Raw genomic sequence first — 22,235 nt, forward strand, 5'->3', positions numbered from 1 at the left:
CTGTGTTTTTAAATGTTCTATTGTATTTTGATGTTAATACTTTAAAATGTTCCAAACACTTTATACACAGTAGGTTTACTGAAGTCAAACTTTAAACAATGTATTCTAAGACGGAATTTGGTTCAAATCACGTAAACCATCTCTGTTAAAGTGTAATGTAAAATATTTCTTAAACGACTAACCCATTATTTAATAACAAGTTTTTAAAAAATGAATAGATAAGTTGCAAACTATTGGACAACTTTAAAATTAAACAGCACTCATCAACACCTCATGACAGTGGCGGCGCCAGGATATTTTCGTTGAAGGGGGGGGGGGCTGAGGTAAACTGTGGAGAGGCTTCCCAAAATACCATCAATATGAAGTATAGATGGTAAATTATAATAATGTAAATACCAAGGTACATTTCAGAAAGGTGTGCTATTTTGAACTGCATTTTCAATGCAGTTTTCATTGGAAACTCGTACTCTGATTAATAATTCATTATTACAAATTAGAAATCTGTTTATGAAAATATGCATATATGTGAAAGAGAATGCTCACTTAAATTCCACCCAAGGTAATACATAATAAAGAAAATCTTAATGAAGACGTTGAGTTCTACAGATCTATGTCTCTTTGATGTTAATTGTTAAGCAACAACGACGATTGTTTTTTCCATATTTTATGAATATATATAGGTAACAGTATTGGGGGAGGGGGGCTTGGCTTATTTTTGGGGACTCAAGCCCCCCCTTGGCGCCGTCACTGCCTCATGGGTTACTCTAACTGAATAGTGGGATTTGACCGTCACTTCTACAATGCACCCACAGTATCAAAATGTGAAGCAACGGATTCGCTGTCAAACACACTTTATATTAGGCCACACCCGTCCCAGGTTTGTAAAGTGAGAAAGAATTTTGTTTACAATACCGACGTTTAAAAGTAATTAGTTAAATTAATGACGATTGTTTGGACTATTAATCAGTCTTTTTGAGACAAACTTTATTAACAAACATTACATTATTACACAATAAAAAATAACTGGTCAAATTATCAATGAATAATTAAACGTATCGTTAAGTACAACAAAAAACTTATTCTCAACTGATTTGACTGTACAAGTAAATAAAACAAAGATAAAACATAACTGAAATCAATCGTAACTTTCATGTGATATGTAGTTCGTTTCATAAACAAACGTTTTCTCTGAGTTTTCTATTTTTATTTTAAAAGTGTACACATTAATGTAGTCTTATAAACATTGATATTCTGATACTTATCCCAAGTAAACGATGAAGTTCCAAAATCTGTAAGTCGCTAGAGGTCAGTTCTGCGGGTTTCATCTTCCCAGGGTGTTTCGGGTAGTTACATCCCAACCGATTTGAAGCTGACAGAAACATTTTCAGAAAATAAAGTCAGTAAAACAGTATTTAAAGTATAAACATACCGCCAGGACGATTGTTTAAATATCATCCTTCTAGTTGTGACATAGTTAAGCTTTCAAATTGCTGAAAATATTTATATCAACAAACAGTACCATAAAGGCTTTTACCGAGCGATAATGACTTTTTTGTAAACAAACCTTAAATAACGAATACACTTTGGAAAGTGTAAAATGCAAAGTTTTAATATTTTCAAGCAAACAAAATATTAAATTGAAATAACAATGCATACACTCACATTTATAATGACAGTGCCGGATTACGAGATTCTGAGGCTGTACGCTATGTCAAGTAAGCAGAGGATAAGTTCACGGACTTACAACGCTAAAATATAGGATTCGATTCAAAACGTACAGAGCTCAATAGCCCATTTTGTAACTTTGAGCTAAGGCAACATTAATCTACAGGGTGGCCCGTAAGTCCCTACTCATCCATATGTTATTATAAACAACGTTATAATACTAATGATGAGTTGAAGGCAGCTGTTACCGCGACATTTGGAACAATAACCCCTGCTATGTTGAGGAAAATGTCTCACAGAACATGGCGTCGCATAATATTATGCAGCGAGAATGAGGAACAGCACAGACACCGGAATAATAAGATATATGAATGGGTAGGGACTTACGGGCCACCCTGTATAATGACATTCGAGGTAGTTATAATTTGGAAGATTGATTTTCGTCATAAAGCAAGGTTTAGTCGATGAAGAACAAAACGGAAGCCTACCAGAAACATACGAAACTTCCAAGAACGACACTAACACTTTCACAACACACCAAAGGTAAGAAAGTACGTCATACTCCGATATAAAGGTTTAAGTGAAGAACCTCAAAGGCATAAGTAACTTACAATAACTTCGAGTTGCAAATCTATAAATGAAGAATATGAGCCCTAAAGCATAAAAAGTCGTCATAGCCCTGAGCTGAAAATCTACCTGAAAAATCGTTGATATATATGACAGCCAACTGTGTTCTTACGACAAATGCACGAATGAATGAATGATTACCTATCAACATTGTAAAAGTGATACACGAGAAATAAGTTTTTCAAGACAGAAAAATAACGCATTTAAAATAAATAATGTTCAATCCGAAAACATCGCCGAATTTTAAATAACTGTTTCAATATTTTCTTACATGATTATGTATTCGAAGGTTAACCGAATAAAAATTTACTGCACGTTACAGAAAGAAAACGTCGAGGTTTGCAAAATATTAACCGTTATGTCTGCTTGTTTCAGATATAATGGGAGAAGAAATCTTCAACTGCGATAACACTTTCGCGTGTAAGTAAAAATAAGCAAGATTGGAAAGGTAATATTAATTGCCATGCACAGAATACTTGTAAAACTACTATTGAAATCCTAGTTTTGTTGGTATAAAGGTAATATATTCATGAGTACTATATTAAAATCTGGAACTTTTTATATGTTATCTCGCTAATAAGACTGTAATACCTTATGAAGGTGATACAATAGTGGGATGTTTTCCGTTTCGTGAACAGAGTTAAATTATATATATATAATTTTTAATGATGATTTTAGAATTGTAAATTAAATTTTGGAGAACTGATTTTAAGGGGAAATATTTCTATTTTGAGAGCATTTTTAATATAAATTTTTATTTAGATAAACATTTAATTATTTACTAATTAGTCAAACCTGATCTCACCTCACACAGACTGATATAACCTAGCAAAATAAAAATATATATTTAGTTTCATTTCTTCACATTTTAGTTTATATTTCTGAAATCATCATTAAAAACTACGTTCAAGGATATCCCCTTATTTAAAAACTACGTTCAAGGATCCCCCTTATTTAAAAGCAGAATATGAAACAGGAAAAAAAACAATCATGCATTAATTGTGTGTTTTTTTATAGCTAAGCCACATCGGGCTATCTGCTGAGTCCACCAAGTGGAATCGAACCCCTAATTTTAGCGTTGTAACTCCACAGACTTACTGCTATACCAGCGGGGGGAGGCATTAATTGTAAAGAGCGAACGAGTTGTACACCGTTATGTTTATTTAAACCCGTACGGAGATAAATGGAATATAAACGTAATAATACGATATATTCGTAAATTTGTTTTGAATTTTGAGCAAAGCTGTAAGAGGGCTATCTGCGCTAGCCGTCCATAATTTAGTTATGTAAGACTAGCAGGAAAGCGGCTAGTCATTACCACCCACCGCTAACCCTTTTAACAACGAATAGTGAGATTGACCGTCACTCAGATTACGAGTCGAGCGCCAAAACCACCTGGCCAAGCCAGACCTTCCTGCACACCCTGTACTATTTCATCAAGAGCAAAATTTCTCTTTAACAATATTACCTAACTAAGAGTTGGTAAATTCAAAAACATAAAATACTCAAAAATATGTTACAAAAACCTTCATTACATTATAAAGTCAAATAAAGCACATTTTGATAATACAGTAACTAAAATAAAATATAAAACAAATCACATACGCAAAGGCACTAACTTGTGAGGCCAAATTTACGTTCGTACTTTATTCCGACAAAAATCTCTGGGCACATTTTCTTCCATAATCACTTGACAACACGTATTTTGTTCCACATTTCAATAAAAAGAAATAGTCGAAAACGTTAGTAAAAGTGTAAATACTAAAGTACTGACCAGTCAGCATTCACTTTATCTATGCAACCATAAAAATGAATACACTAACGTGAATTACGATTTGAATGTAATCATGCGATTATATCAGTTGTTTTTTTCCCAACCACTGTACTCAAACAACATCATAAATAAGGACCTATCTAAATCGAGGATTTTCTTGCCTGTTTGTTTCGAACATTCAAAACTGTCACGTGTAAATTATCTAATTAACAAAATATGCACAGTATTGTTTCGTAATTTGTATATGAAGCACTTTATTAAAATTTAAATAAATAACGAGAATTCTTACCTTGAGCATCATTTACTGATTGTGTGGATCTTCATTTCAAAGTATAGAGGTACAGAGGCCAAAATGATTTTAGTCACATCTATAAGTTAAAAAAAAAAACAACGAAAAACGTTTTATAGAGGTGCGTTTTCTTGTCTGAAGTGTTGTCTTTGCCGCCCAGATAGTACATAGTCACATGATCACAATATAAACAGAGGTAAAGAACAGTATGCAGGCATGTAACCAAGGTGACATTTTTTAATTTGAAATTCTTCATTCACATTTTTCACTATTGTGCTCTACTTAATTATTGTCGTGGTGATATATCACACAAACCAAATTCTGCAAACTGAGCGATTTCAAAATTTCATTTTTTGCAGTCACGCGTCTTGTAATTAGGTTTCCATTCCTCTGAGCCAATTGTAGTCATTCAGAAGATTGATACAGGGTAGCCCGTAAGTTCCTACCCATCCATATGTTATGTTATATTCAATTACGCATGTATTATAATTTTTTTTTCTCAGAGAAATATGGCCAATGTAAGCCCATTTACACTTGAAAATGTCTCAGAGCATGGCGTCGCATAATATTATGCAGCGAGAATGAGGGACAGCACACAGATACACTGGATACATAACATATATGGATGGGTAGGGACTTACGGGCCACTCTGTAGAACAACGATATTTGTGTGCGCTTTTTGTGTGTGTGCTTTATGCGAAGTTTGCTTTGATAATGTTGGAACGTTTCAATTAAGTTGAATCTACCTAACCCAGTTCCGTTGGGTTTATATAATTAATATTATTAATACTTTTAAATTAAATCATGGTATTGGGCAAATTTTACGATTTTCTCGAAGTCCAGAGGAACACGATAATGGTTGATCAAAAACAAAGAAATACAATCTGACTGTAACCAAGGTGTTTTTCGAGCGACACGACCTGCATTGATTAAGAAAGCTATGGTAACAGAAAGATCATTCAAGTGTTACTGCAAAATACTGAGATGTTCGAATTATATATAAAGGATGTGAACTGCCATAATACAGGTTTATTTATTTATTTAGTAATTTGAATATATATTCTTTCATGGCTTCGCTAATGACTGTTTTCCAGTGAAATTATAGTAAATAGTTAGATAATATTAGTCCGTAAAAAATAAGTCACATAGTATTCGTTTGTTTCGTGTTAAAAGTTTGTGTTAAATTTCGCGCAAAGCTACCCGAGAGCTATCTGCGCTAGCCATCTCTAATTTAGCAGTGTAAGACTAGAGAAGGCAGCTAGTCATCATCACCCACCGCCAACGCTTCGGCTACTCTTACCAACGAATAGTAGGATTGATTGTACCGTTATAACGCCCCCACGGTTGAAAGGGCGAGCGTGTTTAGTGCGATGGGGATTCGAACCCGCGACCCTAAAATTACGAGTCGAATGCCTTAACCACCTGACCATACAGGGCCCTAGTCTTACAGTTGTGGTTATCTATGCCGTGCCCGTCGCAGGGATAAAACCCGAATTTTTATAATGATATATATGTATGATTATTTTCAGAGCTTTTAGAATTTCTCTACTTAAAACGTATATTTCTGGTTTCAATTATAATTCATCACGTGGCATTATTTCTTAATTAATTTTGGTTTTATTTTAACGCACGTGTAATTTTCTACTTAAATAGTTGAAAATCCACACACACCTAGGAAGTAAAATAAAACGATCCAGTTTATACGTATTATACATTACACGCTTCACATTACTCACGGGGGAAAAGTTCCTAACTTATTACTCTTAACCCATAATTTTATTATTAAAAATAGTAGTTAATCTGCTGTAAACCGATGTCACGAAAAAGGCTTTTTAAAATTAATAGACATGCGAGTGAGACTAAACACAACAAGAAGAAAACAATCTCTGTACATGTCATCGTGATTTACTCACTTCACCTGTAGACAAGCAAGAGACAGCTGGCGTTATTTCTAATTACATGTATGTTTCTATGGGAACGTCACAATGTTTTTTAACGTTATGATAAACAAACTTGTACATTAACAACAGAAGTAGAAATTCACAACAAAACAAAGTTTAATACAAATTACTACATAAAACAATATATTTAACAAACGATACAACAAATAACTCTATACTTAAGTATTAGAAAATTAAGTTCTGTGGAAAAGCAGAATTCTCAAAATCCCCGAATAGAAAGGATCTTGTGCCAAAGAAAACATAATTGTTTAGAACAGCTAAATTAAGTTTAAGTTTTAATTCCACACATACCACCTCCTACTCTAAAGTGTTTCCCATTATTCTTTTACAGTTAAAAACAACAAGAACAGTCCTGACTAACTTAGACTGGTGTGAACGTTAATAGCATAGGCAAATTAATAAGTGCAGATTAAAAAAACAAACCTTCACCCCTCTCTACGTTTTTTTTTCCTGCAACAGATTTATTAACTTAAATATCTGATCTATTGTTTTGAAAAGGTAAAATACCTTTATATTCTGCATTTTGCTTTCAAACAGCATACTAACAGTAAAATTAGTAAGAAAAACTGATTAGGATAACATTTTTTTCTTGCCTAATATATGTGTGTGTATGTGTGTTGTATCCTTCTTGATGGTTAATTGTGTGCTGAATGAATAGAAACGTAAGTGACATCACAAATTTCAAATTATATTACATTTCACTAAAGGAAGGAAAAATGAACGAATGTTACCCATTTTTCATTCCTAGCAAAATCATGTAACATTGTCAACTACTATAGCTCAACTGTCCACTTCTCACAAGAGAAGTAATGTTGTCAGCTACCAAAAGCTGTGTCCACTCCTCACAAAAGAAATAACATTGTCAGCTACCACTGATTCACAGATATTCAATATCTGTGACCACTGTCATAATATAAAGTTGCAAAACTGAATAATATTCAATGAACCACTACAAAGAGCCTAGTCTTGTTGTTATCTAGTATTTCTGATGAAGAGTAGAATTCCCCCAAACCAGTATAACTCAGCAACGAGTCAAATGATAAACTATATTTCCTATAAATAAATAGTAAATAAAGTTCAGTATCCACTCTTTAAAATGCAATGAATATTTTGTTATGGAAAAAAAACTCAATATAAAAAAACAAACTAAATTTAATTTTGCAATGAACATATCTACAAGCATCAAACATGCATTAACTCTGTCATATCAAGGAAACAGGAAATTTATAGAATATTAGACCAATTACTGTGGAACAACAGCATACTATAATTATGGACTGCTAAGAAACAAGGTTCTCATGCAAAGTGAACAAAATTTTGTTCCTGAGAAAGTCTGTTGTACTAACAGCAATAACCAAAGCACTTAGAAACATGTATGAAAATCTGATCAAATGTTCCCCTTTTATCCAGTCTGACATTACAACTTTCCAGGTTATTGGTTTTTATTATAAAAAGTAGTTAATATATATTAATACTTATAAAGTAAAGTGATATTTTTGTTCTCCTTTTGGCCTGCAAGATCCTTAAAAGTGAGTTTTTAACCAACAAAAATAGTATCCATATGTAAAAAAAATTTCATTACAAACACTAAGAGAATACTTCTGAGATTACAGATAATGGTATGTTGATTATACAAGCTTTAGGCTTTATCAAAAACAAACAGTAATACTGAAATGTATCTTCAAAAATACAAAGAACATGGCCCAATGTAACTGTGGTATGATTATGGCTATGATCATTATTTTAAATGGGTTAACTGAATCTACCTATATAGGAGAGAATCTATAAAAAAATACACATTACAACATACAAACTTAAAATTATTTCAACAAGTTTACACCCACACAAATACTTGTGTATTTATCAAACTAATTTTGTTACCAACAGCTACAGGTGACTAACCATGTCAATAACATCATATAACCCAAGTTTTCTCTGTCAATTAAATACCCTGAAGTTACACATAAAGAGGCAAGAGAATAGTGGAACTCTGAAGCATACATTTAAAACATTCAAATGGAATTTTCTGGGGTAAGACAATATCAATTAAACAAACTAAATATTTCTAAATCTATACATAAGTTGTTAAAAACAGGACAAGACACAAGATTTTAGTGCAAATATAGTTATTAACATTTACTGGGTGTACAGAGAATATCTATTACATGTATTTCATATTTAATGACTTACTCAGTTTACTGACACTATGAAATTATTAATGACCACAAGAGTGATACAACAATTCTATGATGTCATTTTTTCTTATAAGGATAGTAAATTATACACGAGTGAATATGTAGGAAAAAAAAAGCCATCTGTCTAGAGCTATAATTATTATACTACCAAGTAATTCCAACCAACTTCTCCAAATTCTCAGAAGAAGCAAATGAAAGCTTTCCAACAGAAGATTTAATATGGAGTATACTCTTCTTACTTTGTTGGTCAATAATATTTTTTTATCAATACTGGATTATAAAGGACAAATATTACAATCTACAACTAAAGTAATAAAGCACTGCTGATTAATTTCGACGTTATGAAGCATAAAATATTTAATTTTATCACAAGGAATCCACTTTGAGACAACAAAGACTGAAGATAGCTAGAACGGGTAATGAAAATTTCATTACAAGTGTAATAAATATACATGTACAATCTGTTATTATCAAATATAAAGCATTGTGCATTTGTTATTAAACTTTTAATATAGTTTTCTTCAACCTGTGTTCAAATGTATCAAAACAGAGTACATGAAAAAGTAAAAGCAACACATCAACTAATTTGTACAAAGAAAATCTGGAAATATACAAAAGTTATAAATAAGCTACAAAGTAACATGCTTTGTTTCACATTTATGACAACCCTTTTCACCTTATAATATGACTCCTTACCTTCATACGGATACCCAAGACTCAATAAGACTTGCTTGTGAAAGTATTTCAATTAACCATTCCATACATCTATTATACTCATGACTATGGAAATTGTAATAGACAAAATTCTTTTACAATTATTATAAATTATTCTTGAGAACCATGCATTTCTAAGCCTCATATTTATTTGCATTTTTGTTTTTTTTAGATCTATAATATTTTTATACATTTTGACATATATGAAAGTTAATTATCTAAATTTTTTTTGTTGTTCAGCAAAAGTGATGAAAAATTTATTTAAAAGTGGCTAATTCTCTACACAATCAAAATAATGGAATATACAAGGTAATGATCAATTCTTCTAAATCCAACATGTTCTTGGAATTGAAACAAGTGAATGAAGTCAGTAAGGGGTTTTTTTGGTAAAATTTTCCATTATGCCATTAAGGCTTAATGGAAGTATAGAGAGATTTCATGAAATATATATATTATATTTTTTATAATCTTGTTTATATTTAGCTTGAAAAATATATAAAAATTTTCCTTTCTCATCATATATCAAACTCATTTAATGCAGATAATGTTAGGATAAATATAACCTAAAATCTTGCATCTAATTTGTATTCCTTGGAATACAGAACTTCACATACATCAAAATCTCCATCTTATGCTTTAGGCAATCTTCAAATTTTATTTCCTTAGCTTAATAGTTCAGACAAAAGTTATCTACATATACTAGACTGTTCCATTCACAGTAGTCTAAAAGCTTTAAACAGAACCTTTAAATAGTGAACTAATCCACTGATACAAGGCAGTATCCAAATTCATTTAAACATGTTGCTCTTAAGTTACTCTTAAACTCTTTTGTTTTATCATTCAAAACACCTCTAATACTTAGGAATTTTGAATTATTTGGATCTAGATATACTAAGATAATCCTCATTTCCAAGATGCATTGGCAGAGATATTACAGATTTAAACTGATCTGAAAGTTTTTGAGTTTATTAGTCAAGGAAAAGATGAAGAGTTATGAACATAAAATTCATGCTGTGGAACATAAAGATTAAAAAATCACATTCGTTTTCTTAACTTCATTATTAGAAAATTAATTTCACCTGGAATGTTAAAATTATAATCAAGAAACGAGAATCCTTATAACCCAAACACTTTTTTAAGAATGACCTTTCTTCAGAGGATGAAGAAGTCTTATTTAAAAAAACCAAAATAACTCTTGTTACCAAGTTTCTTACTTTTTCAATTAACTATTATAAAAATATCATATCAAATATATGTTAATAGGGATAAAATAGAAGACTTACCTTTAAAAAATATGAAACAAAATCTTAGGTTATCAAGTTTCTTTTTATTGAGTTGTGTTTTTTTTTTTATTTAATGAGTTTTCTTAGCAACATAACTGTTCATTACTGTTTAGAACTTAACATACATGTGCATCTATGTTCTAATAAAGCTCAAACTATTCAATCAATCAACTAAATTTTATGAAGCAAAAAGACCAATTATCATCTTCATCAAAGAATGATTTATGTTTTCATAAAAAATGCAATGTAAGAGAAACTAATCGTCTTCTTAAATACTACATAAGAAATATTCATGGACTAAATCTCCCATCTATAACAGTCCAAGTTACTTCCACTTTAAGCTCTGACAAGTAATTTTTCAACATCTTTAGTCAAATTAAGTTTTGGACTTTCATCTTTCATGTTGAACTTGTAATACTTAGGAATTCTGAATTATTGTGATGTAGTTATATTGAGATAATTCTCATTTCTGAGATGCATTAGCTGAGATATTACAGATTGTGAACTAATCTGAATTGAAAGTTTTTGGGTTTATTAGTCAAGGAAAAGATTAATCAAGAGAGTTATGAGTAATCTATTAGCAAATTCAAATTATCCTAACAATGTCAATGGGGCTTTTTAATTCGTGATGAAAAAAAAATCATCTGGCTGTTGCCAAAACTCACTTTAGTAGTTTACACATCTACAAATGCTGAAAATTTTATTTAAGGTAGAATATGTGATGATTGTTTTCAGTTATAAGGTTCACTTTACTTTGACCTCTGTAGAAACATAATGAACAGAATAAGACAAATACTATCAACAACAATATAGGTTATTCCTAAAAATGGGTTCTTTCCACCCAACCATGTGGTGTTGTATAAAGTCAATCATTTTGTCAAACCCCTTTAAAAAAGGTCACACGATAAATTTCATTCACATTAAGTTTGATTTCTTGAGGTTAGACATTCTGCAAAGCCAATATGGTTAGTAAATTTCAAATTAAAATTTTACTCAGTTTGGAAAAATTATGATCTCTTTGATTAAAACTACTTTTATAGTTTCATTTAATGATCTATACTTACTATACCAGAAATAAGTACAAATATTTAGTGAAAAAAAAGAAGAAAGTATCACCTCATCCATGAAAACCTGACAGTACTTGTTGTCAAATATCACAAGTTTAAACTCAGGAACAAGATGTTCCTGAGATGTTCTAGAGATTAAATAGCTAATAGCTAATTAATCACATACCTTTGTATATTACTCCATCATTAATTACAACTTGTAAATAATGCTTTATTCTTCCTGTAAAAAAAAAAAGAGTGAAATCTTTGTCCTGCTAGTTATAAAACACTAGTTATCACAAGTTTGCAAAATACTGGTTCATATTTAGAGGTGACAATAAAAAATACTATTCAAGAGTATAGGTATTTAAAAGTCATGTTAGTTTCAGTTCATCCAATACTTTTTTGATAGAAATATATTTCTAATCACACACTAACATATTCTTCATTTATTTTATTACTGATAAACCTATAAAGAATATTTCACTATTGGATGTTTTACAAATATAAATCTTGACAAAGACTGAAAATATATATTCTATCCTAAATCATGTAAATTTTCAACAAATTTAAAATTGTTACAAGGTACCCAAGCAGTCATTATATTTTATATGTGATGTCATGAAAATGGAGTTTATGTAACAATAAACCTTCTATTTCACAAAACAAATCAGCTCTAAATCACTGCTTAATGTAAAACCATTATAGTCTTAAAGGCTGACAAGTGCTTATATTAAAGAGAGATTAGTTTAGATATTATGGAAAAGAGAAAACAAATGGATAACAACAGAGAATATTGTATTGGACAACCAAGTGATATGTGCCTTTAGGGAGATGATTCTTAAATCCTTTCTCTTTTGTATTCAACTCTTTGGTACAATTTGTGTAAAGTGGGCAAGGCTGCAGTATACAGCCATACGATCAAATCTTCATTCGGTATTCATTACTTTCTGGATGAGAAGGGTCTAGCTGCCAAACAGGTGTTTCCAAATTGGGTTGTTTAGCAGTTTTCTTAAATGCTGAAGAAAAAAATATCATTTAATTAAAAGAAAAAATGAAAAAACTGATCTGTAGCTTCTTATTCTGCTATATATTATGTACAATCTGTTCACCTATTAACAAAAATATTGTATTTTTAATATAATGAAGAAAAGTTATATTACTTTAAAATAAATATATTTCTATTTTAATAATCCTGGGGACAGGTACTCTGGTTAGTTACAAATAATGTTTTACTGGCATTCTGATTAAAACTTATAAAGGTCTACCTGCAAACAGTGGCATTTATTTTGTTTGTTTCAGAGAGTTGGAAGGACAGCATCCATGGACATCATTTACTATGCATACCTTCTGTACATTAGCATAAAATTTAAATTCAACCCCAGCTGGTCAGCTTCTTAATATTAGCATTACTATTTTAATATTTTATCTAACTTATATTTCTAAATCCTCTGTATGTCTGCATCATAACCCAAGAAACCCTAAGTTTCTTGGAAATTAAATTTCTGGAAGTAGACACTAAACAGGTACCTAATGTGGAAAATTGAAATGAATGTCAAATTCAAAAAAGTTAAAAATTAAATAAACTAAAAGTTATGCCAAAGAATTCCTGAGAGCTTCATGATTTTCAGGATCAGGAAGTTGGAAAAGTTTTTGGTTTTTTTATGGACAAACACAAGTTGCTTTACAGCTTGGAATGTGAAGAACTTAGTTGGTTAGACCACTTAGTTTGGAATTTTGTACAAAGCTACACAAGGGTCATCTGTGCTAGTCATTCTTAATTTAGCAGTGAAAACTTAAAGAGAAGGCAGCTAGTCATCTACACCCATTGCCAACTCTTGAGCCACTCATTTACCAACAAATAGAACGAGCATGCTTGGTGTCACAGGAATTCGAACCTGTGACCATCACATTACAAATCAAGCTCCCTAACCACCTGGCCATGCCAGGCCCATGCTTAAAGGAAACTTAATTTTCCTTGTTTTGTAACATGCTCTGAATATTTCTTAACAGTGTCACATCATTACAAGTTTCTAGTTTTAGAATGGTACAACTTTGGTGTCAAGAAATAAAAAAAAGTGAAAATTGTTTGTTTTTCCTTTCTCTTATGATGTTATTTTCTTTCAGAAATTGTGTTTTTTTTTTAAATTATTTTTGTATTGGGTAGTATATACATATATGCATCTCTGTGGCTATCTATGATGTTGTAGGGCAGTTTCATATTCACTTATTAATTTACAGTACAAACTACTCTATATTTGTCTCAACAGTAGCATTACAAAAATAAGCTGGTTTGTACAACTGCATAGATATTCACATGGTTGACAGTGTATGATAATACAGTAATTACTTTACTGCATGTTTATTATTTTAAGAGTATGTAAATAGGATGGAATCATAAAAAACTTCCAAATTCAGAAAACAAACAATGGATGCACAGGAAGACTACTGAAGTACAGTTTATAAAACTTCCATTATATTAAGGCAGAATAAAGTTTTTGTTTTTATAATAGTTGTACCAGTGCATCTCCCCCTAACACAATGTGCAATGTGTTCACTTACATGTATAATGCACATTTTTGGTGCTCATTTGAAAACCAAGAGAACCTTCACTCAAGTTCACATTTCAACGTTGAAGTCTTAGGGACAGCATTTGATGTCTCTCAGCTAAAAAAATGTATCTCAGGACAGCTGGTATGGGTATTAACACTTTTATCAAAATAAAGTGGATAACAATGTTTCAACCTTTTCAGGTTATCTTCATGTTAACAAAAAGAAAGTTTGCAACTGATTGTTGCCAGGCACGTCTTAGGGACGAGAGTCTAAACGGGTACGGGATTGTAGGGGGTGTTGCAGTTAGATGTTAGGTTATTAATTATTATAGGTATAAAGTTGTTCCTTTACACTGGTTTAATTTTGACTTTAGTTGTTGTATAAGTAGGGCTTCTTTGATTTTGCATTTGTTTATATTTATTTCCGTACTTAATATCTGGGTGATTTTATGGCTATGTTGTGTTTATTTGATTTGCAATGTTCAAAAATGTGTGAAGGTGTTTTTTGTGTTCTTTGAATCTGGTTTCCATTTTTCTGCTTGTTTCTCCCATATAAAAGTCATGACATTTGCATTGTATTTTATAAATTATGTTGGTGTTGTATTTGTCAATGCAGTTTTTACATAGTATGGACTTTTTAGTTCTGTACCTGGTTTTGAATAAATTTTGGTATTTACTAGAATGTTGTGTTTTGTTATTAGTTTTTCCAAGTGTTAGTTATTTTTTGCTGATATTGGGAATATATGGTATGCATCAATGTAAGTTTTGTAGTTTATCTCAGGAATTTATTATTGTTTATTTGTTGTTGATCTATGCATATGCATATAATTTTTTCAACAGTTTTTAGAGGAAATTTGTTGATGTTGATAAAGTTTGTTTTATTTTGTTGAGTTCATTGCTAATTTTATTGGGTGAGCATAGTTTTGTGGGTGTGTTTATTTGGTTTATTAATATGTTGAGTTTTTGTTTTGCTTCATATGCCGAGTCCCAACAGTGTACAAATTTTTAATTAAGCCTTCAATAATTTCAAAGTTCAACACTTGAGATTTATCTCAAAGCCAGAAACTGCAACTGACAAAAACGCTACGTAAAAACAGAACTTTTCTTGCCAATAGACATCACATCAATAGTGAATGAACGTACCCTAGCTTCTAAATATTTATGAAAACCCAGTCCATATGACAAGAATCTACACAGATGGTTTAAAACTGGTTTTGACAAATATTTTCAGATCTAGGAGCCAGCCCACAACCTCGAGTGCCAAGTGTGCCTAATCTAAATTTGTACTGGGAAATGGAAACTACTGTATAAGTACTTACTTTCAGAGCAACAAGTGCATGCCAACAACCACTTGATAGTATTACCTGAACTAACTAATCCCATCTGAATATAAACACATGCACTAATTGGCAAATTAAAAGAAAGGAAAAAAAGGCACAAAATTAGTAATATGTTGTGCAATCTCAGTGATTCATTCCTGAGAAAAAATGAAGTGCTGAATTCGCCATTAAAATCCTGGAAACAAAGTTTGAATTAGGACTCATAAAATGCAAAAATAGTTCTGGACTCTTGGAAGTTTGAGTTCTACTTAGCACAGCCTTAGGCATGAATAAAGTAGGAGACAATACTAGATGTCAAAATAAAATTTTCAGCCACCATAACAACCTGGGATTTGTTGATGTCTGGTATAGAAGTAGCTTTAAAACTTGATACAGCTTCATTTTGTATCTAGCGTTGATGATAAAGGTGGTTCTGCTCTACTGTTTAATCAAAGCAAACATTTTCTGGTGATATACTTATACCTAAAATACTTAATTCAATAAGAAAATTTATTTGAAATAATTCAGTAAAGATACTTGCATTAAATCAGTATGCCACTTTAACCTTTTTTGACTTAAAAAAATCAGTTTGAGTCCTTTACCTCAAAATCTTTAGTAAGACTGAATTCAGTTTTACGGATGCATTTGATTCTAAAATGATTCTTGATGACTTCAGCACATCTCCCTTTTTGTTTAACAGTAATTATAATCTATTTGAAACTCTTGAACCTAGGAAGAATACTGAAAGTTAATTTAATCATCTTCCACTTATAACCTTCCGTGAAAGAAAGCAAAAAATTGTGTAGTACACATTAAAATATTTCAGCAAAAATACAGGTAAGAAATGGTCTTATAGCCAGCTTTCTCCATTATTTACCTGTATAAAAGTCAATTAATAATATATAAGTATTAATTCTATGTTCAACTTCTTACAACTGGCCAGATCCTTAATTGATAGTAGATTTCACTTGTTAGTCCCTCAGATGATTTAACTTACCTAATGAGAATCTCATACTTAGTAATGGACAGAAAATAATGCTAACTTAATACAAGTCAGTTTTATTCAAACATACTTCTCACAAAACAGACAGAAATTATAGAAAGTGAAATAAAAAACACTATGCATTCATGCCTGCTTAAAAGATTTATAGTTTTTTACAACTAAATTCCATAATATTAGGAAGAGAATCTGTAAGTCAGCATTTTTAAATTAATATTATGTAGTGACTATGTACTCAACCATCCAATATAAACTTAATCAAAGAGAACTATTCCAATTTTCAAAATCTAATAAATGTTAAATATTTTCAAAAGCTAATATTTTAATATAGCATTTTGACACTAAATAAAGTTTTATTTAAGTGAAATGGGAAAGTTACAATCAATATGCAATTTATTCATATGAGATAAATTATTTATCAAGTTTGGGGCATACACTAAACAGTTAAGATGATTTAATTTTTGCTCTTTGTCAGATGTCTGTTAAACAAATAAATCATTATTATTATAATGCATGTAGAATAAAAATTAGACTTAAATGTAATGTTGTTACATGTATACTGATTTACAACAGTAAAACCAACAAAACTCAACATTGTACAAAGCAATAAAATAAGAATAATCACGTAAGACAATGGGTTCTTACAAGTGATATAAAATAAACTAAAGCCACCAAAAGGTAAGAGATTTATACATAAAGTGTATAACATATGTGCTACTTGTTAAAACAAACAATAACAAAGGTAAGAATTTTAAAAGTCATAGCTTGTAGTACACTTAAAGTAAGCCAAAATGCACGTCATGCTGAATTACAATTCCCTCTCTGTTACCACAATTTTCTAGATAAGTCGATGAGAGTGAGTTGGAAGCAAACCAAAGATGTAGGGTAGGGGTAATCAGTTGATTATTTTCCTACATGTGACAAAGAGTTAATTCAATTATGACACATACAAACACACACCAGCATCCAGTGTTCAAATTAAGAAATTTGTAATTCACAAACAGTATCTGTGATATTAGAAATTATATATTTACACAACTGCTTAGTGATGTAATATTCATAAAAAATAATAAAAATAGACAATCTCATCTATTACAATTTTACAAAATTAACTACTACTGCAACTAGAACTTACCTTATTAGAACATACAAGTGAACCTATTCCAATTGGAATAAATGCCAATCCAGTTATAAAGAAAGATGGTAAAACAGTTCTTGCAGAAAGTATTGGTTGCCAGGCTTGGAGTTTCTGTTGCTCAAAGGCACTACCTATAAATTAGTAGCACAAAATATATGTTTACCAGTCTCTCAGGTAATAAATTTTATCTTTTACATCACATAGGTTTATTGCTTGTTTTGAGAATTTGATTAAAATCAAACTTGTTACACTTAATCTTTTGTTGATTAACCAAAAAAACAAAACACTCCTGGTTATCTTTAAGCAACAAAAAAGGAGTCCAATAACATCAGATGTCTCAAAATTCATTCATTAATCCAATCAATATTCAGAAGGAGCAACACTCTGATTTTAAAATTCTAAAATTTGCAATTTTTAAATCTATTCTTATAATAATTTATTTTCAAATTATGCCTATCAATTGTATAAGTTCTAAACCCATTCAATTTAAACAAATTTTTAGTTTTAATGTTATTCGAAAAATTACTGACACTACAATTCAAATTTTAAACATATTTTCCTAATATTTAGTCATTAAATTTGTATATTTTCATAACTTTGTAGACAAATACTTATATTTTTGGTTATTCAAAAAAAAAAAGTAATACACATCAGTATTAGTTCTATTGCTACACCATCCTTCTCTGTGTGTGAAATAACTAATTTAAGACCTAATTTTAGTACACATACGTTTGTTGACGTCTTATCAACCTAATGCACATATTAATAAACATTAACCTGAGATGGCTTGATAATTTATTATTTTAACAATTTAAACAAACACATACTTGAAATAATATGATATTCTATAAAAAAAAAGGCACCACAATTAAAAAATAGAAAAACCTATTTACGTTTTACTTGTTGTTTCTGTCTTGTATCAGTAGTCACTCCCGTTGCAGTGGTAAATTCATTTCACAACAGAAGTTAAAGCGTTATTTGAACATAATAAATTATTAGTAGTTTAAAATATATATTTTTAATAAATTAGTATTTTATATTGATCTAAGAATACTGTTATAAACATACAATCTTTAAGTAGTTGAACCTATATCTAAAAAAAAGAAAACAAAAGCACTTTAACAGTGCAAGTTTATGAGATGATAATATAACCATGACACAAAAAATTGCCTATATTTTTGTTTATAAAACGTCTCCTTACCTCTCCACTTACTTACAACACTTGAAGTAATATTACCCCATTTCTTTAACCCTCTGTTCTATATTGTGATGTACAAATAACAACTCCTATCTCTTGTACGTTACTTCAACGTAGGAGTAAATAATCTATTGAATTATTTTTGCTCGTTCCTCAACTGACCAATGTCACTTAAAGGTAATAATATACCAGTCAATAACTTATCAAAATACATTCAACAAAAAAGCGTACTTTTGGTAAAATATAAATCTATTTAAGTACGAAATTGAAAGAAAATTTTTCTACCGTATTTTCATAATACAAGGAATAGATGGCTAAAAATAAAAAAATTATCACTGAAGTAAAAGCCTACTTCAAACAATATTTTAAATCAAATTTAGTTAAATATGCGATGAAAGGTAACACTTGAATTAAACCTTAAAATTTTTTCTAATTTTCTGTAAATTTTTCTAATTCTTACTTGAAAGTTTTCACTCTTCATCTGGGAGTCTACTGTTACACAATCTGATCTAATTACGACTCGCATTTCTAGTTCAACTTCGTTGTAACTCACATATTCTATAACTTTATAAACTTAATTGCAGAAAACATAATACCTGAATAAGAAATATACAAATGCAATTTTTCGTCGACATACAAAGTATTCGTCTACCCTTGTTTTATATTGATACTTGTCGAATCGTAAGTGTGACAATGGTTTTGACAGTAGAGCAAATGTGATTTTTACTCAACTTTATGTACTAATAATACAAAAAATGCGAATTATATAACTACCAGACGCCCATTGAATCAATTCAAAGATAATTTCCCCTAAAACAGATATGAATAAATATAAAATAGGAAGTTAACTCAATCCCTTGGACCAGAGAGTATGTGCAACATAAGTATCTAGTTGACCATTTACATCCAACCATCTTTTGCCATTCTGTGTCATATTTTAATAAGATCAATTGCATTTTTCACCGCAATTATTTGTAAAATGACTGGATTTCCAGGACCTTATATATACTAGCTGACTATTCACAGCGCCATTGCTCATTTGGTGTACAAGCGATTGGTAGGGATGTCAGTGCATCGTGGCTATGAGCGATTTGCAACCTGTTGATTTTTTTTCTTGTCCAAAGATAAAAGCATGCCAAAGATATTTACTTAGCTAATGGTGAGCAACGTGAATAGGCAACGTGCTAATTAATGGTGATGACGCTATTCATCGCTTTGTAACTCTGCAATTCGTGAAAAACAATTAGATCAGCATGTGACGTATTCATGGCATCATATTTGCACCCTGCGTGTTTGTAAACAAATAGCACCACTTACAGAACTTTTTTTTTCAAGTTTTTCTCAATTTCTGGCCACAAATGACAGTTTTTCACTTGTGTAAACATCTAATCCGCGTGTGACCTCTACAACTTCCATTTGCTTCACTAAACGCAGCAAATTCAGCTACCCAGTGTTTTTATGTAAATTACAATAGAGAAAAATAAAGCTCTTCGTGACGGGAAACGGAAAAATCGTGACCTCTACTGCAAATCTGCATGCACACAGGATATAAATTTCACTAAATTGGGGATTACTCATCGCGTAATAAAAAAATGTTTCCAGTATCATACATATAAGCAAGAGTTCATTATTGTATGATATATATATGAGTGTATGTTATTATACTGTTAATTCAGTACTTTTGTAATTGTTGTCGCCTCTCCTGTTTCTGTACAGTTGCTGTGGCTACAATCCTGGTTTTGATTCAAGGGGTACATTCAGTAAAAAAAGTACTTAGGTATGCTAAGTAACCACGGGGATTTTTTTTTCACTGAATTGCAACGTTCCTCATTTATTAAGTGTAAGAAACAACCGATAGAGAAATGAAGGCTTTTTGACAGTTGTCTTTTCTATACGAATAGTCAAAGGGAAGATATTAAATCCAATTCAGATTATTTTATTAAACACGGTACAATAAAATAATATATGTACATAATACTGGCATGAAATATATATACTCTTCAAAAAAAGAAACGCAAAAGGGATATATTTGTTATTTTAAAGAGAAATATATGTAATAACGTTACAAGCTCAGAGTATGTGACGTTACACGTGTTAAGGCACTGATTGTCAGACCAAAATGACAATAAAAGTTGTGCACTTTGAAAACGGAGGAAAATATCGGATTTTTCGCTAAAACGCATTCGTGTCCAATAAATATGTTTGAGAGATCTGTGCAACATGTGCAAAATCCCTATAAAAGTGACGGGTTCTCGGTTTCCATAGCTCAGTGTTAAGCCACCGACACGCAATACAGTTACGCCAAGACTGACTGAAGCACAACGCAACAACGCCATTGGTCGATTGGAAGCACGCAAATCTCGATCAGATGTTGCCAGAGCTGTGAATGTCCACAAGGCTATGGAATCGTCACCAACAACATGGATCAACTTTTGACCGTCCACGATCTGGCAGACCTCGTGTGATCACGCCCGCACAAGATCGCTACATCCGGTTACGTCACCTTCGGGATAGGACCACCACTGCGGCGTCTACTGCCTCAACCATACCAGGGCTGCGTAGGATTTCCGATCAGACCGTTCGCAACCGTCGACGAGATTCTTAGGCCCCATGTGCAACCCATCATGGTGAACGTCAACGACGTTTTTCAACATGACAACGCCCGTCCTCACACAGCCCGACTCACCATTGTCTTCTTGAGACATCACAACATCAACGTTCTTCCCTGGCCCTCCAGATCATCAGATTAAAACCCCACCGAACATCTTTGGGACGAGTTGGACCGACGTCTGCGACAGTGACAACCTCAACCGCAGACTTTACCTCAGCTTGCAGCAGCTTTGCAGGCTGAGTGGACAGCCATTCCACAGGATGTGATTCGTCATCTCATCGCTTCCATGGGCAGGAGGTGCCAAGCAGTTATTGATGCTCACGGGGGGCATACTCGTTATTGACGTTGAGTGACGTTAAACTTCAACTAGTGAGCGTGGACTTCGCCTTTGCAGACTTTGGATGTTCAGCAGTGAATGTGCAAAGTTTCACACATGTCATACAGAACTACCCGGAATAAACTTGTTAACAATATGTCTCAAATTTTACCTTTTGCGTTTCTTTTTTTCAAGAGTATATATATGTATATATAAACCGAAGATCAACAATACACACTCAAAAACGTTCCTCTCTATGCGGCTTTTTACATTCATGCTCGTATCTTCAAAATAATATTTTCGGTCAATCAACGAAGGAAGTCCTGTTTCTCGTGAAATTCCTCCACAAAAAGAAACATTTTTATTCCTAATAAACTTTGTTTTCAGATTGACCATTCAGCAAATACAAAGACTGACAGATCAATGTTGATATTGATATGAAATTTTAGGAATTGTAAAATGAATATATTTTTTTGTAATGTACCCTTCAAAATAAACATTTTCATATATATATATATATATATATACATACATAAAGCAATATAAA

At 31.5% G+C, this 22,235-nt stretch overlaps 1 long non-coding RNA gene across 3 annotated transcripts; it reads right to left on the reverse strand.

Annotated features, from left to right (window-relative positions):
• Positions 1–963: 963 nt before the first annotated feature.
• LOC143245116 (uncharacterized) lies at positions 964–19,039 on the reverse strand. Of its 3 annotated transcripts, XR_013025476.1 has the most exons (5): positions 18,765–19,022; positions 17,561–17,694; positions 11,742–12,573; positions 4,356–4,434; positions 964–1,369 (listed from the first exon to the last, which is right to left on the reverse strand). It is a non-coding gene; the product is annotated as an uncharacterized LOC143245116 (long non-coding RNA). The 3 variants fall into 3 exon arrangements; XR_013025475.1 differs by having other exon boundaries at positions 4,356–12,573; positions 18,765–19,039; XR_013025477.1 differs by lacking the exon at positions 18,765–19,022 and adding an exon at positions 18,457–18,627 and having other exon boundaries at positions 4,356–12,573.
• Between the last annotated feature and the right edge of the window lie 3,196 nt (positions 19,040–22,235).

This window comes from Tachypleus tridentatus, chromosome 2 (genome assembly GCF_004210375.1).
Source record: "Tachypleus tridentatus isolate NWPU-2018 chromosome 2, ASM421037v1, whole genome shotgun sequence".
Taxonomy (NCBI): domain Eukaryota; kingdom Metazoa; phylum Arthropoda; class Merostomata; order Xiphosura; family Limulidae; genus Tachypleus; species Tachypleus tridentatus.